Source organism: Pogona vitticeps, chromosome Z (genome assembly GCF_051106095.1).
Source record: "Pogona vitticeps strain Pit_001003342236 chromosome Z, PviZW2.1, whole genome shotgun sequence".
Taxonomy (NCBI): domain Eukaryota; kingdom Metazoa; phylum Chordata; class Lepidosauria; order Squamata; family Agamidae; genus Pogona; species Pogona vitticeps.
In genome coordinates this window covers 40939-66472 of record NC_135799.1, presented here as the reverse complement: position 1 = coordinate 66472, position 25534 = coordinate 40939, and the positions used below count along the sequence as shown (strand labels likewise).

The 25534-nt window shown below is 47.2% G+C and overlaps 1 protein-coding gene and 2 long non-coding RNA genes across 4 annotated transcripts in view; 1 reads left to right on the top strand and 2 right to left on the bottom strand.

Moving 5' to 3' along the window:
• Positions 1-5703: 5703 nt before the first annotated feature.
• Positions 5704-13830, bottom strand: LOC144585096 (uncharacterized). Its single transcript, XR_013539588.1, has 3 exons — positions 13546-13830; positions 11523-11600; positions 5704-6646 (listed from the first exon to the last, which is right to left on the bottom strand). It is a non-coding gene; the product is annotated as an uncharacterized LOC144585096 (long non-coding RNA).
• A 432-nt stretch (positions 13831-14262) lies between these two features.
• Positions 14263-25534, top strand: part of LOC110071148 (uncharacterized) — a 37177-nt gene continuing 25905 nt past the window's right edge. The window contains 2 exon segments of the mRNA XM_078382534.1: positions 14263-14362; positions 16153-16246. The gene's annotated coding sequence lies outside the window, so the exon portion shown is untranslated.
• On the bottom strand, positions 18609-25111 carry LOC144585087 (uncharacterized). Of its 2 annotated transcripts, none has more exons than XR_013539577.1 (3): positions 24841-25111; positions 21017-21127; positions 18609-20173 (listed from the first exon to the last, which is right to left on the bottom strand). It is a non-coding gene; the product is annotated as an uncharacterized LOC144585087 (long non-coding RNA). The 2 variants fall into 2 exon arrangements; XR_013539576.1 differs by having other exon boundaries at positions 18609-19108; positions 24841-25089.

Genomic DNA, 25534 nt, shown 5'->3' with positions numbered 1-25534 from the left:
TCACTTTTTGAATCTTCGTGTGCTGATCTGAACGTGCCAACACAATTATATTTAAAACTTCTACGATCACAAGTTTCCGGGGAGTTAGCCACCATTTTAGCAAGAAGTTCCAGCCAAAATTTAACTTGGGAGCAATTTAAAATTTTGGTTTACCAAAGAGAAGGTTTTACACCAGAACTGCTAAGGCAACAGTTTAGAAAATTGAGGAAGACCCCTCAAATGAGTTATTCTGCCCTTGCTGATCAAATAGAGGTGTTAGGCGACCGTTGGTTAGAGGCTGCCAAGGTCAATACATTCAAGGACTTAAGAATGCTACTGTATATAGAACATTTTCTAAATTTAGTACCACCAGAGTTAAAGAGTAGCTTATTGGAGAAAAATTGCACAGACCTCCAAACATTGGCGCTCAAAACCGATGAATTAGTTTCCTTCAAGAAGAGTGAACCTATTACCAGAGGAAGGCCTATTCCAGAAGTGCTTAGAAGGCAGAGTCAATACGAATCCAAGAAGACAGTGGTTCCTGAACCAAGACAGTCTTTTGCTGGAGAGCGAAGAAGCATGGGCCCTAGCCAGACTAGGTCACCCTTGACTTGCTTTCAATGCGGAGGAGCCCATTTAAAAAGGGATTGTCCACGACTGGCGGGATCAACTAATCAAGAGGAGAAGCCAGTTGGCAAAACCCCGTTACCTGCCCCACGGAATTTCCAACAGACACCCTTACCAGCACCAAGGAGATTCGAGAAGGCACCCATACCGGCTCAACGGAAATACAAATCAACAACCCTGAAGGTCAACTATCTCAGTACAACACCGCTAGAAATACCAGAACAACCAACAGAACCACATGTAATTAATCAACTATGTAATGTGCAACCCCAGAGACAAGGAGGAGTCAAGCCAATTTTTTCTGAAATCAGTGAAATGCAAGCAACAGAGCCAAGGATTGTGCCAAGAATAATGGGCTTACAAGTAGCTCAAGTCTCTACAACAGTAAACCAACAAACATCCTCAGGGGAGAAATTTTCAGTTATAGAGCCCAGTAGCATCTTACCGGAAGAACAGTTATATTGGTCACTGAAAAGTTTTTCGGAACCGGTAACCCTATATTTTGCTTCAGGAGATATAACCATAAACGCCTCTCGAGATACCGCCACGGACATTTCTTCGATTAACAAACGGTTTGTGGATCCAGAACTAATCTTGAATAAGCTGAAATGTCCAGTGAAAACATATGGATCAGGAGAAGTAATCGAGCGATTCGTACCACTCGTGTATGTGCACTTAAGCTACAAGAATTGGAAAGGTGCAAAATATCTATTAGTGCATGAAGGTAAACCTGATTTTTTATTGGGAAACAATCTAGCATTTCTTAACCACCAACACACTTTAAAATCAGCTTCCATACAAGCAGTGACACGTGCACGAAGCAAAGCAATAGAGCAAGTCCCAACTGAAGATAACTCTGAGGAGCAATCAGATGGACATGTAACGCACCATCAACCCCTTGCAGATGAAACGGATAGTACAACTGAGATAAAAACTGAACCAGAGGATCTACTAGTACCAATGGGATCAGAGGAATTCAAACGAAAACAGATGGAAGACCCTACGTTGGATTCTTTGAGGTCTCAAGCCGACAGTTACGTGGTACAACCGGTACAACAAAAAGTAACCTTTTTGTGGGGACAAAATGGACTATTGTACCGAGAATATTTTCCCAAATCAAATGAACAGGCGGAACCAGTACAACAACTAGTCATTCCAAGAGAGTACAGAGAAAGAATTCCGCAACTTGCCCATGATAGTCCAAGTAGCGGACATCTTGGAATTCAAAAAACTTTAAGTAGGATTTCGCAGCATTTTTATTGGCCCAGCATTTCCAAAAACGTCAAGGACTATGTTAATACCTGTGATTACTGTCAAAAGATGGGGAAACAGACCGACAGTACAAAGGCAGAAATGCAACTGACAGAAATCCCAGATCAAGTATTCCAATATCTTCAAATGGACGTACTAGGACCTTTGTACCCACGAAGTCGAAGAAAAAATACATAATATCGTTCATCTGTCAAGCCAGCAGATGGATCGAGGCATACGCCATCAGTAATCTTTCGGCCCAAACTATTGCTAGAGTTGTAGTGGATTTATGCTCTAGAATAGGGATACCAACTCAAATTATTTGCGATCAAGCCGGTGCTTTTAAAAGCGAATTGATGAGCCAAATTTGTGAGATCAGCGGAATTAAATTAAACTTTAGCATTCCTTATCATTCAGAATCTCACGGAATGGTGGAAAGAGGACAACAAACCTTGTTGAGGATGATTAAAACCCTAGTCCAAGAATATGGGAATATTTGGGACGAACTATTACCTTTTGTTTTGTTTGCGTACAGAAGTGCACCTCATGTTTCTCTGGGAGGTTTTTCGCCGAGTGAGGTAGTGTTTGGGAAAAACCTACAAGGACCATTAGATCTACTGCGATCAGACTGGGAAGGTGTGGTCAGAAGTAGCACGGTTCCAGTCGCAGATTTCGTCCGGAAACTACAAGAAAAACTTCTAGCAGTGCAAGAATTAGCAAGAGACAATTTGTTGAAAGCCCAAACAAAACAAAAATACTATCATGACAAGAAGGCCCGTCACCGAGAGTTTGCAGTGGGTGATATGGTATTGGTACTAAACCCGCTCAGACCTTCAAAATTGGAAGTAGTTTGGGAAGGTCCAGGGGAAATCATACAAAAAGTGGGAAATGTGAATTATCTTGTGAAAATGTTAAATTCATCCAAGAAACCAGTTATGTACCATGTAAATAGTTTAAAAATGTATAGAGACAGATCAGCAATGGTGTATCAGTGTCATGTGGCGTGTTTTCAACCAGAAAGCGAACCTGTTATGCTAACTGAATTAGAAAATGCGGGCACTTGGTCTGATAATATTGTCCTATCCGGTACCACAGACCAAAAAGAGAAACTTTATCAAGTTTTAGAAAAATACCAAACGGTTTTCTCAGACCAATCTGGTTATACAAATATGATTAGTCATGAAATTAATACCGAAGCCAGCCCTCCAATTCGGTCAAGTCCATATCGAGCAATTGGAGATCATGCCACTCAAATTGAAGAGGAGATTAAAAAAATGTTATCTTTGGGGGTGATTGAAGAATCATTTTCCCCATGGGCATCGCCAGTGGTTCTGGTCCCTAAAAAGAACGCACTAGGCGAGATCCTCGATGAGGTGAGATTTTGCGTAGATTACCGGAAATTAAATAGTGTCACAGTTACCGATCCATACCCATTACCTAGAATTGATGACTTAATAGAACGCCTTTCACAGGCTAAGTTCATCAGCATAATCGATCTCAAAAATGCATATTGGCAACTCGATCTGGCAGAGGAGTCTCGTGATAAGACCGCATTTATCACTCACGTGGGAACTTATAGATTCCGACGTTTACCATTTGGGTTAAAGAATGCAGGAGCTTCTTTTCAAAGAATCATTGATAAACTGTTACAGGGGTTACGCTTTTACCACACGGGGAACTTCTCTCCCTTGCAGGGGCATCAGCAGCCACCTTGGCTGCCAGATGGGCCACATAGAAATGAAACATCATCATCAACAACATCCCTCCCTCCCTCCGAGCTGACACTCTGTTTTCTCCCCCCTCCAAGCCCCATTTACTGGGGCCCCCTCCTATCCCGCCATCCCCACTCCCTTCCCCTTACAGCCCTCCCTCCCCTTCTCTCCCTCCCCCACAAAAAGGCCCCCAATTCCCACTTGGGGCTTTCTAGGAACTCCCCCCCCCACACTTTCCAACCAAAGGGGGTTTCTGGGGGGGGCTCAAGCTCAGACTTCAGCTGGAGAAGGTGGGGGGAAGAGGGGGAAACAAGCACAAGGGGGGAGGTGAGCCTGAGGGGACTCCAGGAAACACACACACACAAACACACAAAGAGGGCCTGGGTGCCTTGCTGGGGCTCTGTGTATCGGGACCTCGGCCCCACCCTGACTTCTTTTCTCTTTCCACATACACACACACACACACACACAGAGAGAGAGAGAGAGAGAGAGAGAGAGAGAGAGAAACACACAAGCGCCACTGAAATTCCCCCCCCCACAGAAGGGGAAGAGGAACGGAAAGGCCCCCTCCTGGGCCCCTCCCGAGGAGTTTGGAGGGGAGCGGGCGGGTATTTTTCTCCTTTGGGTGGGGAATATCTTTCTAGGGCACCCCACCCCCATCCCCGCCCCACTGCTCTCCCTTCTCCCTCCTTCTGCCCCCCCAATAAAGGCCCCAAATCGCCCCATCTCCGTCCGGATCCTCGGGCGGGAAAGAGGTTGGAAGAAACAGCGAGAGGGAAGAAAAGAGGGGAGGAGGGAGGGAGGGCGGGGCACGGCCCCCACTTCCGGTTCCGGTGGGGGGGGAGAAGCAGCGCCGGAAGCAGCCCCTCCTCCTCTTCCTTCTTTCCCACTTTCGTAGCTTCTCCTGCCCTTCCATGCCCCGTTTGGGATTTTCCCTCGTGTGGTGGGAAGGGGGAGCAGAGAAGGCTCTCTCTCTCTCTCTCTGTGTAGTCTTGTCTGAGGTTTGCTGATGATGATTTTGGGTTTTAAAAAAATATTCTCAGGAAATTGTCTGAATCTCCTCTTGGTTTCAAGGAAGAGACTTTCTTAGAGGCAGGAAATTCAGTCATTACATTCTTAATTAGCTTAGAATTCATTCATTCATTCAAAATTACTTTTATCCTGCCTTTCTCCTGTTTCCTTGTTTATGTCTTACTGCTTTCATTGGCACAGGGGATGGTGGTCGGCTGGATGGTCAGACCTTGGGGGCCAGAGAGGCTGAGCGAAGGTCCTCCTGGAAGGTCTTAAAAAGCAGACAGAAGTTGTGTGTCATCATCACACGGGGGGTGCCGGACCACCACATTCTTCTCCATAGCCTCTTTCTGGTTTTTCATGCCTCTCTGAAAGAGTACGGGGAATTAATGGAAACCTGAAACACCCCAAAGGCTGAGGGTTGGGGGGTTGAACAGGAGTCTATCACCCCCAGCACTACTGCCATTCATAGAGTGACACCACACAAGGGAAAATCCCAGAAGCTGACTTGCCTTTTCGTCAAGTGACCACTCCTCCCCCAGACACAAAGCCATGGTTAGGGCTGTGAAGGGTAACTGCAACTCCCAGAAGCCTTCGCCACCGCCTCTGCTGGCCAGGATTTCTGGGAGTTGAAGTCCAAGAACATCCTTAGGCCCAAGGTTGGGGACCCCTTGCTGTAGACCTTCTGACCGGCTGCCTTGTGTGTGGCCACCCTTCAGCTGCCCTTTGCTGTCAGGCTCGGCCTCCTTTTTCCTGCTGGCAAAGTGGGCACGAGATTGTGCAGCAGTTTTGGGCTATTTCCTGGCTTTTGGAATCATGGATATAGAAGCACACAATTCACCCACACACACACATTCATAAACCAGATTTTTTAAAAAAGAAGTGAATTCTCCAGATGTAAAAAAAAAACCCAAAGGCTTCTATCCTAAGGTAAAGCTTTTGCTTTTGTACATCCAAGAAGGCTCCAGAATAATTTGTTTTTTTCTTTTCTCCCTAGGACGGGGTGAGACTCACTTGATGCTCTCCCAACTTTTCTCTGGATGAAAAGGCTAGAATCAAACTCCGAAGCCCCCCAAAAACTTGAATAGCAGGTGAGATCTCTTTCAATCTTTGAGATCAGATGTGACATTGTGTTTTTAATTTATTAAATTATAACGCTATGACTACCAGGATGCAAGACATTGTAAAGCTTACATCAGTATTTCAGAAAATTTTAGCCAAATCGCAGGAACCATCGGGAGCGTTTGGAGGGCGCCTTCTACCACATCTTCCGTGGTGCCTGGTGAGGGCAAGAGGGGCCACCAAGACGGGCGTGACAGTGCAAAGGAGACTGAGTTAGTGTGAAATCCCCATATCCTGAGGTTCACTTTAATTCTCTTCTGTAAACTTCCTTCTGTTGCCCCGTTCTGGGGACCTCTGGTTTATGAAAGCAAACACACACTGTCAGTTCCCTGGCTGAGTGGAGGTTTCAACCCGGGTTGCGTAAGTCCCAGTTTTACTGTCTACCGCAATGCTTCTCTGAACATGTGCAGAGTGTTTTTCTTTTGGTTCCCAGTCCTGCTGGGCTCAACCCTGTGGTCGCCAAGAGCAGGTACTGTCAGTGACATTCCAACCCTGGACAGCCTGGCATCAGGCGTCCCCTGAATTTCTCCTTTCCTTTTCTGGAATCCAAGAGGTGATGTGAAGAATTCACTCCTGCATGTGGGGATTGTTGGAGAGGGAAAGATGGAAGAAAACCTTCTTCTTCTCGCTTCTCTGCAAGAGTAGACATTTTTTCAATACATGGAGTCTTTTTGGTCACTTCCAGTTGACTTATTGATTGATTTGGGTAGCATCCGTTACAGTTTTTGCAGGATTGATGCTGTCCCAGAAGAACACCCGCCAACCTTCTTCCTGCGACGACCAAGGCAGGGTCTCCCCTGGCCGGGCGCAGAGCCTCAGATGCCCTTGAGAGGAAGGGAAGGGAAAGCTGGAGACCCAAGGAGGAGGGAGGGGTGCCGTCTCTTCATCAAGAAGGGCTCCTGCCGGGAGGTTCTCACAGGGAAGAGGGAAGCTTTGCACAGCCTCTGGAAAGAAACAAGAGGTGGGAAGATAGCAGGGTGCGAATGTGGGCATTTGTGCATTTATTGGGCCCCAGGCATGGATTTTAGAGAAGGTGCCACTTTAAGCAAGTGGTGGATGTAGCACACACACACACACACACACACACACACACACACACATGCATACGTACATAAATGTGGGTTGAGGATTTCTCTCCTAAGGTTCCCACAGTTTTTTTTAATTTGCCTAGATCTTTGTCCATCGTTTCCCCAAAACATACTGAATCTGTTGCAGAAACATCATTGATATAAAATTTGGGGATAATGGAGGAGGACATGGAGGGAAAATGTTTCAATTTTGAAACCCAACGTCAGATGAAGGGGGTGAAAATACATGGAGACAGAGAGTATAGGATCCGATGGACCTCTTCAGTATTGAGTGAAAAAATTACAGAAAGAAAATAAACTTTCTGTTTTTCATTGTTTCTAACTTCAGTCTTTTTTGAATAGTCTCCTCTTTTTTCAAGTCTCCTAATTTTTTCAATAGTCTCCCAATTTTTCTACCTTCTCCTTCCTTTCTTTTCTATTCTTTTGCCCATTTTTCTAATTGAACTATGTTTAGTCATGACATCCTCTCTTCTCCCACTGTCTTTCCTATTTGCTTGCTATCTTGTATATGATTCATCCAATTAATTTATAAACCCGTTTAAGATTTTCTGGAGAATTTCTCAACCACTTTGGCCAGAGGGGAGATTGGTGGACTTAATACTCCCTTGTAACATTACCAACTTCCTAACAAGCTGTAGTTTTCCATGTTTAAGATGGTACTTCTTCCACAGCCCACTGGTTACACAGAAGTAAGCTGAGAGCACGGAGAGAACCAAAAAGGGCCCGTACGTTGCCTCTGTGAACAGGCTTCCTTCAATCGCGAGGCTTTGCTTCCTACAGTCAGGAGACTTAGCATGCTCCAATCACGAGTCTTATGGAACTGACGTTAGCTGAAGCTCTACAAACCGATTGGGACACACCTCACTGGAGGTGGAGACGGCGGGCTCAGAAGCAACGGGGACTCCTAATGTCCGAGCATTCTGATCCCAGAGACTAAATACGCAAAGCTAAGTTTTCTTAATGTTTGGGTTAGAAAAGAGTCTGTGTGGGTCTTATAAAGAAAGGTGTACTATAAATAGAAAAATAGAGTATTTTATTAGAACAGGTTCATCAATCTTTTTAACCTCTTCCCCAATGTTTTCTTTGAAAAAAAAGTTATCCAAAATTCCCTCCTTTCCATGCATTTTTAATTGTTTTCATATTAAATCTTTATTGTTGCTTATAATACCTGAAATCTCTCTCTCTTTTTTTGCATTTTTTTATTATATAAAATCCATCCATCTCTCCCAAACCCAAGGCAAAGGTCAGGGCTGTTTTTCAGCAAGTTTGGATGGCAGGGAGCAGAACAGAGGGTGTCCTTTGCAGAGACCATCTTCACTGCTCCCAGTTCTGCTGCCAATATTCAGGCTGCCCTTTCCTATGAGAACCTTTGCAACTTTTTGTCCTGCTGGCAACACACTGCACCTTTTTTTAAAATGGCTACAGAAGCACAAAATCACACATTCATACTGTCAGGTTATATAAAATAAGCCAAATAAAACAGAACCTCAGTTTTACAGTCATGAACACTCGGCACAGAGACCATGTACACAGTGTCAGCAGGTGTGCCCGACAAGGACACGGGAATGCACAACTTAAGGGTGACGATGACGTCAGGTCTCTGACCACAGACTGGACAGTGTGGGATAGTCTATATGGCCACTGGGTCATGACTTCTTTCTCTTGGCTCATGCAGAGGGTTGTGTACTTTTACGCTGTTGCAGCTGTATATAAATGGCAATAAACTTAGTTGCTAGAAGTCTAGTCTCTCTGCCTGATGTTCTTGACTGCTGGGACTGGAACAAGGAGCTTCAGCAACAGGCGCTGCTAAAAAAACTGTGCCACTCTGATATAAGCACTGCTGAGGCTGATGAACAGTTCTGGAGGTCTCCAAAGCTTACACACACCAGGCTGGGATTTCACAGTTTATTACTGTTACTATTATTATTTTTGTTGTTGTTACTGTTATCTTAATGGATATACCACATTTCTCCCAAGAAGGGACCCAAAGGAGCTCAGAACACTAAAAGTCACACAGTTAAAAACACTGTAAGTTAAATATTAGAATACAAATTAAACAATATATGATTTAAAATACAATTAAAATATTAAAACAGGAAAAAATAATATTATCTTCTAAAATGGGGTGCAGGGATTCATAATTGTTAAAAGCCTGCCTGAAGAGATGGGTCTTTAGCTTTTTTCGGAAGCATAAACAGGGAAGGTCCCTTTCCTGATCTCCCGAGGGAAAGCGTGCCATAGCCCGGGGGCTGCCACCGAGAAGGACCTCCTCTCCTGTGTTCCCATCAGCTGTCCTTGGGCTGGCAATGGGACTGAGAGGAGGGCCCCCTCTCCTGATCTTAATCCCCAAGAAGGTGCATATAGGGAGATACCGTCCTTCAAGAAACCTGGGCCCAAGCTGTTGCATTACTTAAAAGGAAACAGATCCTTAAATTAAATTTCCTATTCTGGATGTTACCAATAAAAATTACTGACATGTAGTTAAAAGAATGGCAAGTGACGATTAACTTATATTGCAAGAATAATAAAAAAGCTAGGATTGGTAAGTAACTGTGATGCATATCAGAAAAAGAAAAAGGGCATCAGATATTCAATATTAAATTATGTTATGGAGGAAATGAATTTAATATGGAAAGCATTAGAAATGCACTTTTAGCTAGAATGGTTCATACCAAAAGAACAAAAAATAACATTGGTGTGATTAAAGATAAGACAGGAAAAAACTGCAGTTTAATGAAAGAAAAATTAAAGATTATACAAGATTTTTATCAAAATTTATATAAAAGTAATAGTGCATCAAAAGAAGATATAGAAACTTATATTAAAGAAAATGTTAAGAGTGAAATATCAGAGAACGATAAAAAAGACTTAGATAAAGAAATAAAAGAGGAAGAGATTATAGAGATAATTAATAAACTAAAATATGGTAAAACCCCAGGTTTTGATGGATTAGGTTCGGAATACTATAAAACCTTTAAATCAATATTGATCCCTAAATTAAAAGTGCTTTATAATAAAATCTTGGAAAGAGAGAGAATACCAGATTCATGGAAACATTCATTGATAACTCTTATCCCAAAACCTAATAAAGATCTAACAGACCCAAGTTCATATAGGCCTATTTCTTTACTAAATCAGGATGCAAAGATATTTACAGCGCATGGTCTAGATGGATCCCCAAGCTGCGAACCACACTCTTCACAGTAATAACAGAATTATGAAGCATAAGGGTAAAAGAAAAAATGTGTATGCACTCCATCTTCTCTGAAATCCATGCCTGGGGACTGATAAATGCACAAACGCCCACACCCGCACCCTGCAATCTCCCCACCTCTTGTTTCTTTCCAGAGGCTGTGCAAAGCTTCCCTCTTCCCTGTGAGAACCTCCTGGCAGGAGCCCTTCTTGAGGAAGAGATGGCACACCTCCCTCCTCTTTGGGTCTCCGGCTTTCCCTTCCCTTCCTTTCAAGGGCATCTGAGGCTCCGCGCCCGGCCAGGGGAGACCCTGCCTTGGTCGTCGCAGGAAGAAGCCAAAGAGATAAAGAAAGAAGGTTGTCGGGCGTTCTCCTAGGACAGCATCAATCCTGCAAAAACTGTAGCAGATGCTCCCCAAATCAATCAGTCAACTGGAACCTACCAAAAAGATACCATGGATTGAAGCGAGAAGAAGAAGGAGGCTCTTTTCCATCTTTCCTTCCCCAAAAATCTCCACATGCAGGAGTGAATTCTTCACTTCACCCTCTTGGATCCCAAATGAGGAAAGGAGAAATTCAGGGGAGGCCTCATGCCAGGCTGTCCAGGGTTGGAATCTCACCGACAGCACCTGCTCTTGGTGACCACAGGGTTGAGCCAAGCAGGACTGGGAACCAAAAGAAAAACACTCTGCACATGTTCAGAGAGGCTCTGCTGTAGACAGTAAAACTGGGACTCACACAACCCAGGTTAAGCCCCCACATAGCCAGGAAACGCGCAGTGTGTGCTTGCTTTCACAAACCAGAGGCCTCCAAAACTGGGTTGGTTGGGAGTTACTCAATAGACGACAAAATGAAGTCGACAGGACAGTCTCACAGCATATGGGGATTTCATGTCACCGTTTGGATACTGTAATGGGGTCCAAATTTGTTAACTGAAACAGAGTTAGCACGGCAGGTGCAACTAATCAAGAAAATAGGGAAGTCATCCTGTATCAGCAGATGATGGAAGGTGTAAGAGAACAATGTAATGTAATTTGTCGGGGGCTTATGTGCGTATAAACGAGGAGGAAGACATGCACCATTTGCTTCGGTTTGAGAGCTTATGCCATCCTGAACTCAACTGCTCTGAGAGCTCCCATTTCCTCAGAGACAGAGAGGCTGCCAGTTGGTTTCACTCTCTCTATGTCTGTATGTTTGGAAACGGACGAGTGAAAGGAACTATTTGTTTGAGACTTTTGTTCCACCAGGACTGAAGAACTTGGGGGAGAACGCTTCAAATCCTGACATTTCACACCAACTCACTCCTTTGCACTGTCAGGCCCATCTCGGTGTCCCCTCTTGCCCTCACCAGGCACCATGGAAGGTCTGGTAGGAGGCACCCTCCAAACGCTCCCGATGCTTCCTGCGATTGGGCTAAACTTCTCTGAAATACTGATCTAAACTTTAAAATGTCTCACATCCTGCTAATCATAGAGTTATCATTTAATAAATAAACAAACACAGTGTCACATCTGAGCTCAAAGAATGAAAGAGACCTTACCTGCTTTAAGGGAGGCTTTGGATTTCTCCTTTCGTCCAGAGAAAAGTCAGGACGGCATCAGCTGAACCTCACCCCGTCCTTGGGAGAAAAGAAAAAAAAAACAAATCATTCTGGAGTCTTCTCGGATAGACAAAACTAAAGGCTTTCCCTTAGCATAGAAGCCTGTCTTTTCGACAATCTGGAGAATTCAATTCTTTAAAAAATATCCTCAGGTTTGTGAATGTGGGGGGGGGATAGTGTGCTTCTATACCCATGATTCCAAAAGCCAGGAAATAGCCCAAAAATGCTGCACAATCTCGTGCCCGCCTTGCCAGCAGGAAAGAGGCAAAGCCTGACAGAGCAAAGGGCGGCTGAAGGTTCACAACCACCCAAGGCAGCCGATCAGAGCAAGGGGTCCCCAACCTTGGGCCTCCAGATGGTCTTGGACTTCCGCTCCCAGAAATCCTGGCCAGTAAAGGGGGTGGTGAAGGCTTCTGGGAGTTGCAGTCCAAGAACCTCTGGAGGCCTGAGGTTGGGGACTCCTGGACTCTGCGGGAGACCCTCTTCTGCTCGTTACCTTTCACAGCCCTGACCATGGCTTTGTGTCTGGGGGAGGAGTGGTCACTTGACAAAAAAAGGGGAAACAGCTTCTGGGATTCCCCCCCCCCCGTGTGGTGTCACTCTGTGAATGAGAGTGGTACTGGGGGGGGGGGACTCCTGTTCAGCCCCCCCCCCCCAACCCTCAGCCTGTGGAGTGTTTCAGGTTTCCATTAATTCCCCGTACTCTTTCACAGAGGCATGAAGAACCGGAAAGAGGCTATGAAGAAGAATGTGGTGGTCCGGCACCCCCTGTGTGATGATGACACGCAACTTCCGTCTGCTTTTTAAGACCTTCCAGGAGGCCCTTCACTCAGCCTCTCCGGCCCCCAAGGTCCGGCCATTCAGCCGACCACCGTCCCCTACGCCAACGAAAACAGCAAGACATAAACAAGCGAAGAGGAGAAAGGCAGGAGAAAAGTAATTTTGAATGAATGCATGAAAGAATGAATAAATTCTAAGCTAATTAAGAATCTAACTGACTGAATTTCCTGCCTCTAAGAAAGTCTGTTCCTGGAAACCAAAGGGAGATTCAGACAATTTTCTGAGAATATTGTTAACCCAAAATCAGCAGCAGACGACACACAGGCACAGTTTTCCCAGGGTAGGAAACCCGCAGCTCCTCTCCCCAGAGGCTTTCCTGCCCCGATTCCTCTGTGTGGTGAGAACATGGGAGGGGGGGTTGAGGGTCAGTATTCAGGTCAGGGTCTGGTTCCTGTGCGGGGAACTTCTCTCCCTTGCAGGGGCATCAGCAGCCACCTTGGCTGCCAGATGGGCCACATAGAAATGAAACATCATCATCAACAACATCCCTCCCTCCCTCCGAGCTGACACTCTGTCTTCTCCCCAGTCCAAGCCCCATTTACTGGGGCCCCCTCCTATCCCGCCATCCCCACTCCCTCCCCCTTACAGCCCTCCCTCCCCTTCTCCCCCCCCCACAAAAACGCCCCCAATTCCCACTTGGGGCTTTCTAGGAACTCCCCCCCCACGCTTTCCAACCAAAGGGGGTTTCTGGGGGGGGGGGGCTCAAGCTCAGACTTCAGCTGGAGAAGGTGGGGGGAAGAGGGGGAAACAAGCACAAGGGGGGAGGTGAGCCTGAGGGGACTCCAGGAAACACACACACACAAACACACAAAGAGGGCCTGGGTGCCTTGCTGGGGCTCTGTGTATCGGGACCTCGGCCCCACCCTGACTTCTTTTCTCTTTCCACATACACAGAGAGAGAGAGAGAGAGAGAGAGAGAGAGAAACACACAAGCGCCACTGAAATTCCCCCCCCCACAGAAGGGGAAGAGGAACGGAAAGGCCCCCTCCTGCCCCCCCCCCGAGGAGTCTGGAGGGGAGCGGGCGGGTATTTTTCTCCTTTGGGTGGGGGAGCAAATATCTTTCCAGGGCACCCCACCCCCTCTCCCCCACCCCCGAAAATAAAGGTCCCAAGTGACCCCCACCTCCGTCCGGATCCTCAGGCGGGAAATCCTGCGCGGGAACCAGGGCGGGAAGAGGGAGAGAGGGGGGGGGAAGAGGGGAGGGGGGCACGGCCTCCACTTCCGGTTCCGGTGGGGGGGGAGAAGCAGCGCCGGAAGCAGCCCCTCCTCCTCTTCCTTCTTTGCAACTTTCGTAGCTCGTCCTGCCCATCCATTCCCCCCCACCGGTTTGGTCCACGAGGGGGGGCGCCGGAAGAGGGGGGGGCAGAGAAGGCGCTCTTTCTCTCTCTCTCTCTCTCTGTGTGTGTGTGTGTGAGTGAGTGAGAGAGAGAGAGGCAGAGGCAGAGGCAGAGGGGGGGAGGAGGAGCCCTTGGACAGCCCCCCCACCCCACCCGAATCCTCTCCCGGTTTCTCAGGAATGGAAGAAAGGGATGGGAAGAGAGCCCCCCCCCGCCCCCCCTTTCCGCCTCTCCAAGCACCCCCCGCCCGGACCCCCCCCCCCGCCGAGAGGGGCCGCACAAGACGGCTGGGAAACCCCAGCGGAGACCCTCCCCCCCTCCAGCGCCTCTTCTTCCCCCCCCCAGAAAGAGGGGCACCCAAGGAGCCCCCCCCCCCCCGCTCTCTTCTGACGATGAGCAGGACGCGAGAGGTTGGGGGGGGCGGAAAGGGAGAGGGACAACGTAGAGCTACTAAAGTGAGAGAGGAAGAGGAGGGGGCGCTGCTTCCGGCCCCGCATCCCCACCGGAACCGGAAGTGGAGGCCATGCCCTGCCCCTCTTTTCCCTCTTTTTCTTCCGCCCTCTTTCCCGCGCAGCCTTTCCCGGCGGAGGAACCCGGCAGTGGTGGGCCTTTGGGGGGGGGGCAGGGGAGGGGGAATTCCCAAGAAAGATATTCCCCCGAAAAGGGAGAAAAATACCCCCCCGCCCTCCCACCTCAACACCCCCCCCACACACACACACTCCTGAGGGGGCGAGGAGGGGCCTTTCTTCTCTGTGTGTGTGTATTGGGGGGGGGTTCTTTAGTGTGTCTTTGTGGGGAAAGTCAGGGCGAGGGCCCAGATCCCAAACAGGGGTCCCGAAAGGGGCAGGAAGGAAACCCCCCCCCTGCAAACCAGGCCCCTCTTTGTGTGTGTTTGTGTGTTTTCTCCCGGAGTCCCCTCAGCCTCGCCTCTCCCTTCCCCCCCCCCCCGTTGTGGTTTTTCTTCCCCCTCCTTCAACCTTCTCCAGCCGAAGTCTGGACGTGACCCCCCCCCCTCAGGAAACCCCTCTTGTTGGAAAGCCTGGGGGAAGGGGGACTTTTGTGGGGAGGGGGGAGGGGCTGCAAACGGGTGGGGGGAGGAGGAGGGGCAGAGAAATGGGGCTTTGAGGTTGGAGAAGATACTGGGTCGGCTGGGAGGGCGGGAGGGATGTTGATGATGGTGATGATGTTTCATTTCTATGCGCCCCATCGGGCAGCCAAGGCGGCTGCGGATGCCCCTGCGAGGGAGGGAAGTTCCCCGCCCCCTCAACACCCCCCCCTCCCCTGGGCTCTTCCCACACAGAGCAATGGGGGGGGGGGCAGGAGAGCCCCTGGGGGGAGGGGCTGCCGGTTTCCTACCCTGGGAGAAGTGTGTGTGTGTGGAGTCTTGTCTGAGGTTTGCTGATGATGATTTTGGGTTCAAAAAATATTCTCAGGAAATTATCTAAATCTTCCAGGAAGAGACTTTCTTAGGGGCAGGAAATTCAGTCATTAGACTCTTAATTAGCTTAGAATTCATTCATTCATTCAAAATTACTTTCCTCCGCTTTGCTTGTTTATGTCTTGCTGTTTTCGTTGGCGCAGGGGACAGAGGTCGGCTGAATGGCCGGACCTTGGGGCTTGAGAGGGTGAGCAAAGGTCCTCCTGGAAGGTCTTAAAAAGCAAACGGAAGTTGTGTGTCATCATCACACAGGGTGTGCCGGACCACCATGTTCCGGACAGCCTCTTTCTGGTTTTTCTTGCCTCTGTGAAATAGTACAAGGAATTAATGGAAACCTGAAACACTCCACAGGCTGAGGGTTGGGGGGTTTGAACAGGGTCCCCCCCCCGCCCCAGCACCACTGCCATTCCCAGAGTGACACCACATGAGGGAACATCCCAGAAGCTGACTTGCCTTTTCGTCAAGTGACCACTCCTCCCCCAGACACAAAGCCATGGTCAGGGCTGTGAAGGGTAACTGCAACTCCCAGAAGGCTCCACCACCCCCTCTGCTGGCCAGGATTTCTGGGAGTGAAAGTCCAAGAACATCTGGAGGCCCAAGGTTGGGGGGACTCCCTGCTGTAGACCCTCTGGCCGGCTGCCTTGGTTGTGGCCACCCTTCAGCCTCCCTTTGCTCTGTCAGGCTCTGCCTCCTTTTTCCTGCTGGCAAGGCGGGCACGAGATTGTGCAGCAGTTTTTGGGCTATTTCCTGGCTTTTGGAATCGTGGGTATAGAAGCACGCAGTTCACCACACACACACACACATACACATTCATAAACCAGAGGTTGCTTTTTTAAAAAGAATTTAATTCTCCAGATTGTCAAAAAAACAAAGGCTTCTATCCTAAGGGAAAGTTTTTGGTTTTGTCCATCCAAGAAGGCTCCAGAATAATTTGTTTTTTTCTTTTCTCCCTAGGACGGGGTGAGACTCACCTGATGCTCTCCCAACTTTTCTCTGGATGAAAAGGCTAGAATCAAACTCCGAAGCCTCCCAAAAACTTGAATAGCAGGTGAGATCTCTTTCATTCTTTGAGATCAGATGTGACACTGTTTTTTTAATTTATTAAATGATAATGCTATGACTACCAGGATGCAAGACATTGTAAAGCTTACATCAGTATTTCAGAAAATTTTAGCCGAATCGCAGGAACCATCGGGAGTGCTTGGAGGGTGCCTCCTACCACATCTTCCGTGGTGCCTGGTGAGGGCAAGAGGGGCCACCGAGACGGGCGTGACAGTGCAAAGGAGACTGAGTTAGTGTGAAATCCCCATATCCTGAGGTTCACTTTAATTCTCTTCTGTAAACTTCCTTCTGTTGCCCCGTTCTGGGGACCTCTGGTTTATGAAAGCAAACACACACTGTGAGTTCCCTGGCTGAGTGGAGGTTTCAACCCGGGTTGCGTAAGTCCCAGTTTTACTATCTACCGCAATGCTTCTCTGAACATGTGCAGTGTTTTTTTCTTTTGGTTCCCAGTCTTGCTGGGCTCAACCCTGTGGTCGCCAAGAGCAGGTACTGTCGGTGAGATTCCAACCCTGGACAGCCTGGCATGAGGCCTCCCCTGAATTTCTCCTTTCCTTTTCTGGAATCCAAGAGGTGATGTGAAGAATTTACTCCTACATGTGGGGATTGTTGGAGAGGGAAAGATGGAAGAAAACCTTCTTCTTCTCGCTTCTCTGCAAGAGTAGACATTTTTTTCAATCCATGGAGTCTTTTTGATCAGTTCCAGTTGATTTGGTTTGAGGAGCATCAGTTATCCTTCCGTTTGACATCTCAGGCACATCTTTAAAAGATATTAGCTGCTGAAGGTGGAGAGAAACACGTTCGCTTAATTTTCCACCATGAGTTTCTTCTGCAGAATTAAGGGGATTAATATCCCAAAGGATGCCGTTTCTCCCCCTTTGAGAGGGAAAGTGATCCTTGATGACCTCTTCCAAGTTCTGAGAATAGTTTTTGCAGGATGGAGGCTGTCCTAGGAGAACACCCGCCAACCTTCTTCCTGTATCTCTTTGGCTTGTTCCTGCAATGACAAAATCAGGGTTCCCTTGGCTGGACGCGGAGCCTCAGCTGCCCTAAAAAGGAAGGGAAGGGAAAGCTGGAGACCCAAGGAGGAGGGAGGTGTGCCATCTCTTCCTCAAGAAGGGCTCCTGCCAGGAGGTTCTGACAGGGAAGAGGGAAGCCTTGCAGAGCCTCTGGAAAGAAACAAGAGGTGGGGAGATTGCAGGGTGTGGGTGTGGCCGTTTGTGCATTTTTCAGGCCCCAGGCATGGATTTTAGAGAAGGTGCCCCTTGCTTTAAGCACGTGGTGGATGGAGCACACACACACACACATATACACACATACATGCATACGTACATAAATGTGGGTTGAGGATTTCTCTCCTAAGGTTCCCACATTTCTTTTAATTTGCCTAGATCCTTGTCCATCGTTTCCCCAAAACATACTGAATCTGTTGCAGAAACATCATTGATATAAAATTTGGGGATAATGATCTTTGGTCATAAGGAGAGGACATTAAGGAAAAATGTTTCCATTTTGTATCCCAACGTCAGATGAAGGGGGTGAAAGATACATGGAGACAGAGAGTATAGGATCCGATGGACCTCTTCAGTATTGAGGGGGAAAATGACAGAAAGAAAATAAACTTTCTGTTTTTCATTGCTTCTAAGTTCAGTCTTTTTTCAATAATCTCTTTTTTTCAAGTCTCCTAATTTTTTCAATAGTCTCCTAATTTTTTCAATAGTCTCCTAATTTTTCTACCTTCCTTTCTTTTCTATTCTTTTGCCCATTTTTCTAATTGAACTATGTTTAGTCATGACATCCTCTCTTCTCCCACTGTCTTTCCTATTTGCTTGCTATCTTGTATATGATTCATCCAATTAATTTATAAACCCGTTTAAGATTTTCTGGAGAATTTCTCAACCACTTTGATCAGAGGTGAGATTGGTGGACTTAATACTCCCTTGTAACATTACCAACTTCCTAGCACGCTGTAGTTTTCCATGTTTAAGACGGTACTTCTTCCACAGCCCACTGGTTACACAGAAGTAAGCTGAGAGCACGGAGAGAACCAAAAAGGGCCCGTACGTTGCCTCTGTAAACAGGCTTCCTTCAATCGCGAGGCTTTGCTTCCTACAGTCAGGAGACTTAGCATGCTCCAATCACGAGTCTTATGGAACTGACGTTAGCTGAAGCTCTACAAACCGATTGGGACACACCTCACTGGAGGTGGAGACGGCAGGCTCAGAAGCAACGGGGACTCCTAATGTCCGAGCATTCTGATCCCAGAGACTAGATATGTCAAGCTAAGTTTTCTTAATGTTTGGGTTAGAAAAGAGTCTGTGTGGGTCTTATAAAGAAAGGTGTACTATAAATAGAAAAATAGAGTATTTTATTAGAACAGGTTCATCAATCTTTTTAACCTCTTCCCCAATGTTTTCTTTGAAAAAAAAGTTATCCAAAATTCCCTCCCTTCCATGCATTTTTAATTGTTTTCATATTAAATCTTTATTGTTGCTTATAATACCTGAAATATCTCTCTCTCTCTCTCTCTCTCTCTCTCTCTCTCTCTCTCTCTCTCTCTCTGTTTTGTATTTTTTTATTATATAAAATCCATCCATGTTGATTTAACATCGTGCCACCTGGGTACAGCTTATAATTATTTGTTAAAGCAACTACCATACACATGATGCTCCTAATCTATACAACCTCCTTCTAACCATTGATAGAACAAGTCCCATTTTTGTATCTTCTTTTCCTTTGATTTTCAGTGTTAGTCTATCCATTTCAGCACAGTCCAATATCTTTTTAATTATTTCTTGATCTGTAGGTGTTCCTTCCTTTTTCCAGTACTGTGCATATATAATCCTCGCGGCTGTTAAAATATGCAGTATTAAATATACATTTTGTTTATCAACACTTTCTGGAACTATACGTAACAGAAAGAGCTCTGGCCTAAAGTCTACATGCCTTTTGATTATTTTAACAAGCCATGTATGTATTTCGTTCCAAAAGTTTTTTGCTTTATCACAAGTCCACCAGAGATGATAATAGGTTCCAGGTTTTTTTGACATTTCCAACATTTACTTGACCTATTAGAATACATCTTAGACAATCTGTCAGAAGATAAATGCCATCTATAAAACATTTCACATAAATTCTCTTTACAGGGTGTTGCCATTGTCAACTTATAGCTTCTAGACCACAGCTCTTGCCATTTTCCAAGTCAATATTGTATCCAAAATTTTGTGCCCATTGAACCATCTTTTTTTGACCTGTTCGTCCTTCATTTTCCAGTTTAAAAGGAATTTATATATTTTCCTAATTAATTTATCATCTGATGCTAACATTAATTGGTCAAAAGTTGTCTGTTCTTTATAAAAATCATACATTTTGAAGTCCCTTTCATATCTCGATTGTATTTGCATTATAGACCACCACGATGCATCTAATCCCTGGTCTATAAGATCTTGTTTTGGCTTTAATCTCCTATCTATGTCTAAAATATCTGTATAAGTCAGAATTTTTCCAAAATTCAAAAGGTTGGGATGGACAAATGCTTCTATGGGTGAAACCCATCCTGGTATTTTTGTGTACATTTTCATTTTTATTTTTTCCCATATTATATACAGGGAGTTTCTAATATAATGGTTTTGAAAATATCTATGAGTTTTATCTTTCTGATACCATAAAAAGGCATGCCAACCCAACTGTAGATCATGTCCTTCTAAATACAGAAGTCTTGTTTTTCCGGGTAATCCATTCTTTCAGCCAAGTTAGAACAGATGATATAAGGTCCAGTCCGGTAAACCAAATCCTCCATTTTCCTTGGATTCTTGAAGCATTTTTAATTTGATTCTGGCTTTCTTCCCTTGCCAAATAAATTTTAAGATCACTTTATTTAGATCGTCAAAGTATTTCTTCTCTATTTTCACTGGCACTGTTTGAAACAAAAAAAGTAGCTTTGGAAAATTTTCATTTTGATTGTTGCAGTTCTTCCTAATAAAGATAGTTGTAGGCTTTTCCATTTTTCTAGGTCTATTTTTATTTGGTTAAGTAGTTTCATATAATTATCTTCTTTTATAGTTACATATCTGGCAGTTAAGTATATTCCAAGGTACTTGACTTTTTTAACTACTTGTAAATCTGACATCTTTGACAGTTGATTTTTTTTTGCTTGGCTGTTAAGTTTTTCACTATAACTTTAGTTTTTTCTTTATCTTCAATCCTGCTACTTTTCCAAATTCCTTGTTCTTTTTCGTGGCCTCTGTGAATGCACACATATGCGGTATTGTCCGCGCCTGCACTGACTCTCGGAAGATTCTAGAGCTAAAAGTAACAATTTTATGGTGTGATCCTCCAAGAGGTATATGCTCCTGACACCCACCATCTTCCTCAGTTCCTTTTTTCCGCCGGTTCTCAGGAAAGCTAGAGCGCTTCACTGTCGCCTTAGGCTGTTTTTTCAGGCTCTTTTGAACTTTGTTTCCTTTATCTCTTAGTTTAATAGCCTACTTAGTGATCCACCTAGTCTTTTGTTCGCCTAAATCGTCTGCCCGCTATTTTATTCCCTTTCCTCCCTCCCCCCCTTTTCAGTTTGCTGCCCATGGCCTTACCATCGCCTTTCAAACGGTGTACCACTTGTGCGAACAAAATCGCACTTTCTGACGGGCATAACCAGTGCCTTTTTTGCCTGGGCGAAGAACATCCGACCCACTCGTGCCCTGCTTGCAAAAACCTTACCAAGCTGGCACTTAAGCAGAGATTCCAAAGACTTCGGTCTTACCTTTGGCAAACGGCCATGAATCCTGCTGCATCCTCGGAGGCTGCTGGATCTCCCACTCTCTCAGCGGACAGACTTCCTCTGATTCCGTACCCGTGCTACCAGCTAAGGACTCTGTTGAAAAAGCAAAATTATCTGGTTAGCACAAGTTGCCTCATTCTGGCACATCTCGAGCGCACAACACAGGCTCGAAGAAGAAAGCGAAACCTGTCCCCAAAAAGCCCAGGAAGGTCAGGCCCTCCTGCGTGGAGCCTTCTCAGCCTTCTCTCCCCTCTCCTGTCCTCGAGCAGTCTTCCAGGGAAGCCCCTGACTTAGCCTCGGATGGTGATGAATCCCATGATACAGCAGGCCCCTTTATGGTACTGCTCCAAACCCCGAGCATTGGCCTTGAAGTGGCTGTGCCACAGTCCAGCCCAGCCTCAGCCTATTCAAACCCTGATTCAGGGCAGGCAGCTGAAAGCTCGGCATCTTATCTGGAGGCTCCCCCTTCTCCTCCACGAAAAAAGACTGAAAAACGAAAGCACCTCTCTCCACCGAGGTCTATGGCACCGTACGGCGATTTTTGCCATCTCCCAATGGTACCATACCAGTGTTTTGACCCCTACGTTTGGCAAACCCTGTATGAATGGTATTAGTACGATCATGCTAAACACCCCCGAACAACGCCAGACCCTCCTCTGGCTGTCCCCTCTACTGACTCGCACTGGGTCCATACATCTGTCTCTGCCCCAGTGCCATCGGCGTCATCTATACGCCCCCCGCTACCGACTAAGCCGGCTCAAAAGCATTGTAAGGCTCCCAGGGCCCTACCTTCACATCCGATGTCCTCAGTGCCGGACCCGATGCCATCTCGGGATCACTTTGAGGTCTTACCAACCCAGCGACATCAACCTCCCTTGGCGGAAGGTTTTGCCCAATCTGACTATCCTTCATCTCCAGGCTCTCCCGCCTCTTCAGAAGCACAACGCTCCGAATCCTCTGATGAGCCCGACCTGCCTCCCCCACTACCAGATACGAGAGGCAGCCACACTTTGTCTTCTTCAGATGATTTTTCTTCCTATACCAACTTGATCTACCACATGGCACAAGCCCTGAATCCCGACGCAGAGCAGCCCCTGTCTGCTGATGTTGATCCTGTATTCGATGACATCGACCAGAAACAAGTCGCTCCTTTGAGCCTCCCCTTTAATAAATCCATCCTTCAACTCATCAAGGACACTTGGAGGAAGCCCCCATCTACCATGCAGATGTCGCGCCGCACCGACGGCCTCTACAAAACCCATGGTGCCGAGGCCGAATTCTTTAATAAGCACCTGGTGCCCAATTCCATCATTGTCGAGTCCAGTTAGGCTCAAGCCCATGCCAGGGCCAAACCTACTCTCGCCACCAAAGATGGCAGAAAGCTGGACACACTGGCCAAACGAATATACTCTGTACAAGCCTTTTTGCTTCGCATCATCAGCTACCAGGCAGCCATGGGTACTTTTCAGTGCCATTTATGGAACCATGTCCTCCCTTTGCTCAACGCAGTTCCTGAACCCATGAGAACTGACCTCAGCAATATCCATGCACAAGTCATCCGTTTGGCCAAATAGCAAAGGATTGCTGCCCGCCACTCCGCCGAAGCGGCCTCTAAAACCTTAGTTACCTCCATTTCCATTCGACACCATGCCTGGCTCAAGTCCTCTACGATCTCTGATGACACCAAAACCAGGATCGAGGACCTACCCTTCGATGGTGCCAGCCTGTTCAATCAAACGACTGACGATACCATGGAAGACTTCCAAAAAAGCGCAAAACCGTGCATTCTTACTCTGTTCAACCATCTACCTCCTACCAGCGCCCGTCTTACCACTCAGGCCAGTTCTATCCCAAGCAATACCAGTCTCAACGGTTCCAGCCTTACAGGCAATACCACCCCCATCAAACTGACAGGTCCCTGCCTGCTCCTCAACCTCTCTTGACATCGTACAAGCCGCAGACCGTTCCGCGTCAGCACCAATCCTTTCGTAAAGCTCAGTGAAAGGCTAAGCAGTATTGACAATTACCTCTGCTACCCTCCCCCGCAGCTCCCTTCCATCTTTCAAACTTTACCAGGTTGGCCCCATTCTTCCATCACTGGCGAGCCATCACCTCCGACAGATGGGTTCTATCTATAATAGCATGCGGCTACCTAATAGAGTTCTCCGCCTTTTCCCCCTTCAGGCGCATTCGCTACACCCCATATTCCTCTACTCTTCAGGACGACATTACCAAACTCACCCACAAACATGCCATTTCTCCAGTCCCAGTCTTGGACTCCCTTAATGGCTTCTGCTCTAAGTACTTTACAGTCCCCAAAAAGGATGGAGGCCTTTGCCCTATCTTCGACCTCACCCGTCTCAACCGCTTCATATCTCCCCGCAAGTTCCGCATGCTCACACTGGATTCTATTATCCCTTTACTTTCGCAGGGAAACTGGTTCGTAATTATTGACCTGCAGTACGCATATTTTCATCCTGCAGGACACATATATCCATCCAGACCATCAGAAATTCCTCAGGTTTCACTTCAACGGCATCGCCTTCCAGTTCCCCGCCCTCCCGTTTGGGCTCTCTACCACCCCCTGAACTTTCACCAAGTGCAAGGTACCAGTGGCGGCCTTCCTCCGTCTGCAGGGAATCAACATCTATCCCTACATAGACAACTGGCTCATTGTGGCAGCATCGTACCGCGACACCATACGAACACGGGACATAACACTCAGTACCCTCCAAATCCTTGGTCTCAAGATCAAGCCCAAGAAGTCGCACCTAACCCCAAAGCAAACAGCAAAGTTCATCGGCATGGAGATAAACTCTCTCTGCGCAAGGGCGTTCCTGCCCCTCGAAAAAATCACCAAAATCCAAAGGGCTGTCCACCTCTTTCAAACCTGCTACTCCATATCCGCGCATCATGCCCAGCACCTCCTCGGCCTCATGGCATCGACGACGGCTGTCGTCCAGCATGCCAGGCTCAAGATGAGATCCTTGCAGGCATAGTTCCTCTCCCTCTTCAACCCAGTGACAGACCCCCCCATCTTCACTGCTGTCGGTAACACCGGAGCTAGCCTCCCAACTCAACTAATGGATTTGTCCATGCAACCTCCTCATTGGCCAGCCCTTCTCCCCACTACGGCCATCGATACAGGTCACGACCGACGCCAGCCCCACAGGCTGGGGTGCCCACTGCCGACGACACATAGTTCATGGACTGTGGTCAAAACAAGAACTTCCGCTCCACATAAACCATCTGGAGCTTCTGGCAATCATCAAAGCGTTCCACGCTTTTCTCCCTCTCATACGAGGTCGAGTAGTGCAGCTGGCAACAGACAACACCACTGCACTTTTCTGTGTCAACAAACAAGGCGGCACCCACTCCCCTTCTCTCCTCTACCTAGCTGTCGACCTCTGGAAGTGGTGCTATTCCAACCATGTCTTTCCTATTGTGGTCCACCTTTCCACGGACAACAACACCTTGGCGGACCATCTCAGTCAGCTCCCAACGAGGACGCACGAATGGACACTCAACGATGCCATATTCCACCGCCTATGCAAAAGATGGGGCACACCTTAGGTGGACCTTTTTGCGTCCGATGCCAACAATAAGTGCACCCAATTCTGCTCCAGAGCAGGCAGAGACAGCACCTCCCTAGGGGACGCGTTCCTCATGAACTGGTCCCAGGGTCTCCTTTATATGTTTCCTCCTCTCTCTCTCTCATTCAGAGGGTGATCGTCCGCCTCCGGCAAGACGAAGCCAATGCAATCCTGATAGCCCCGTACTGGCCCCACCAGCCATGGCTCACTCACCTGGTCTTGATGTCATCGGACATGCTCCGCCTCCCTCTCCGCACAGATCTCCTCTCGCTCGACCACGGCCTCGTCCTTCACCCCGACGTCACCTCTCTCAGTTTCACAGCTTAGAGGATACTCCCGAGGTGATGCAAGTCCTCCTCCGGGCTTGCAAAACTTCCACCACTCTCCTATATAGAAACAAATGGCAATCCTTCCTAAAATATACTCACGACAATGGCCTACCTGCTGTGCCCATCTCCCTAAAGACCCTGCTTGCTTACCTGTTCCACCTCTTCAAGTTCGGTCTTTCCCAGTCCACACTGTGGGTTTACCTGTCAGCCGGATGATTTCCCCTCATCCAAACTCTTTTCTCACCCAATGGTTAAAAAATTCCTCAAGGGACTTAACAACATCCATCCCTCTCAGCAACGTATCACTCCTCAGTGGTCACTGCAACTGGTTCTCAACGCCCTCATGCAACCCCCGTTCGAACCAATGGCTTCCATTGACTTCAAATTCCTGACCCTCAAATCGGTTTTCTTGGTCGCCATCACGTCCGCCAAATGAGCTAGCGAGCTCGCAGCTCTCCAGGCCGATCCACCCTTTATTCATTTTCACCCTGATAAAGTGACTCTTTATTTTGATGTTTCCTTTCTCCCAAAGGTGGTCTCTGATTTCCACCTCAACCAGCCCATCATACTCCCATCTT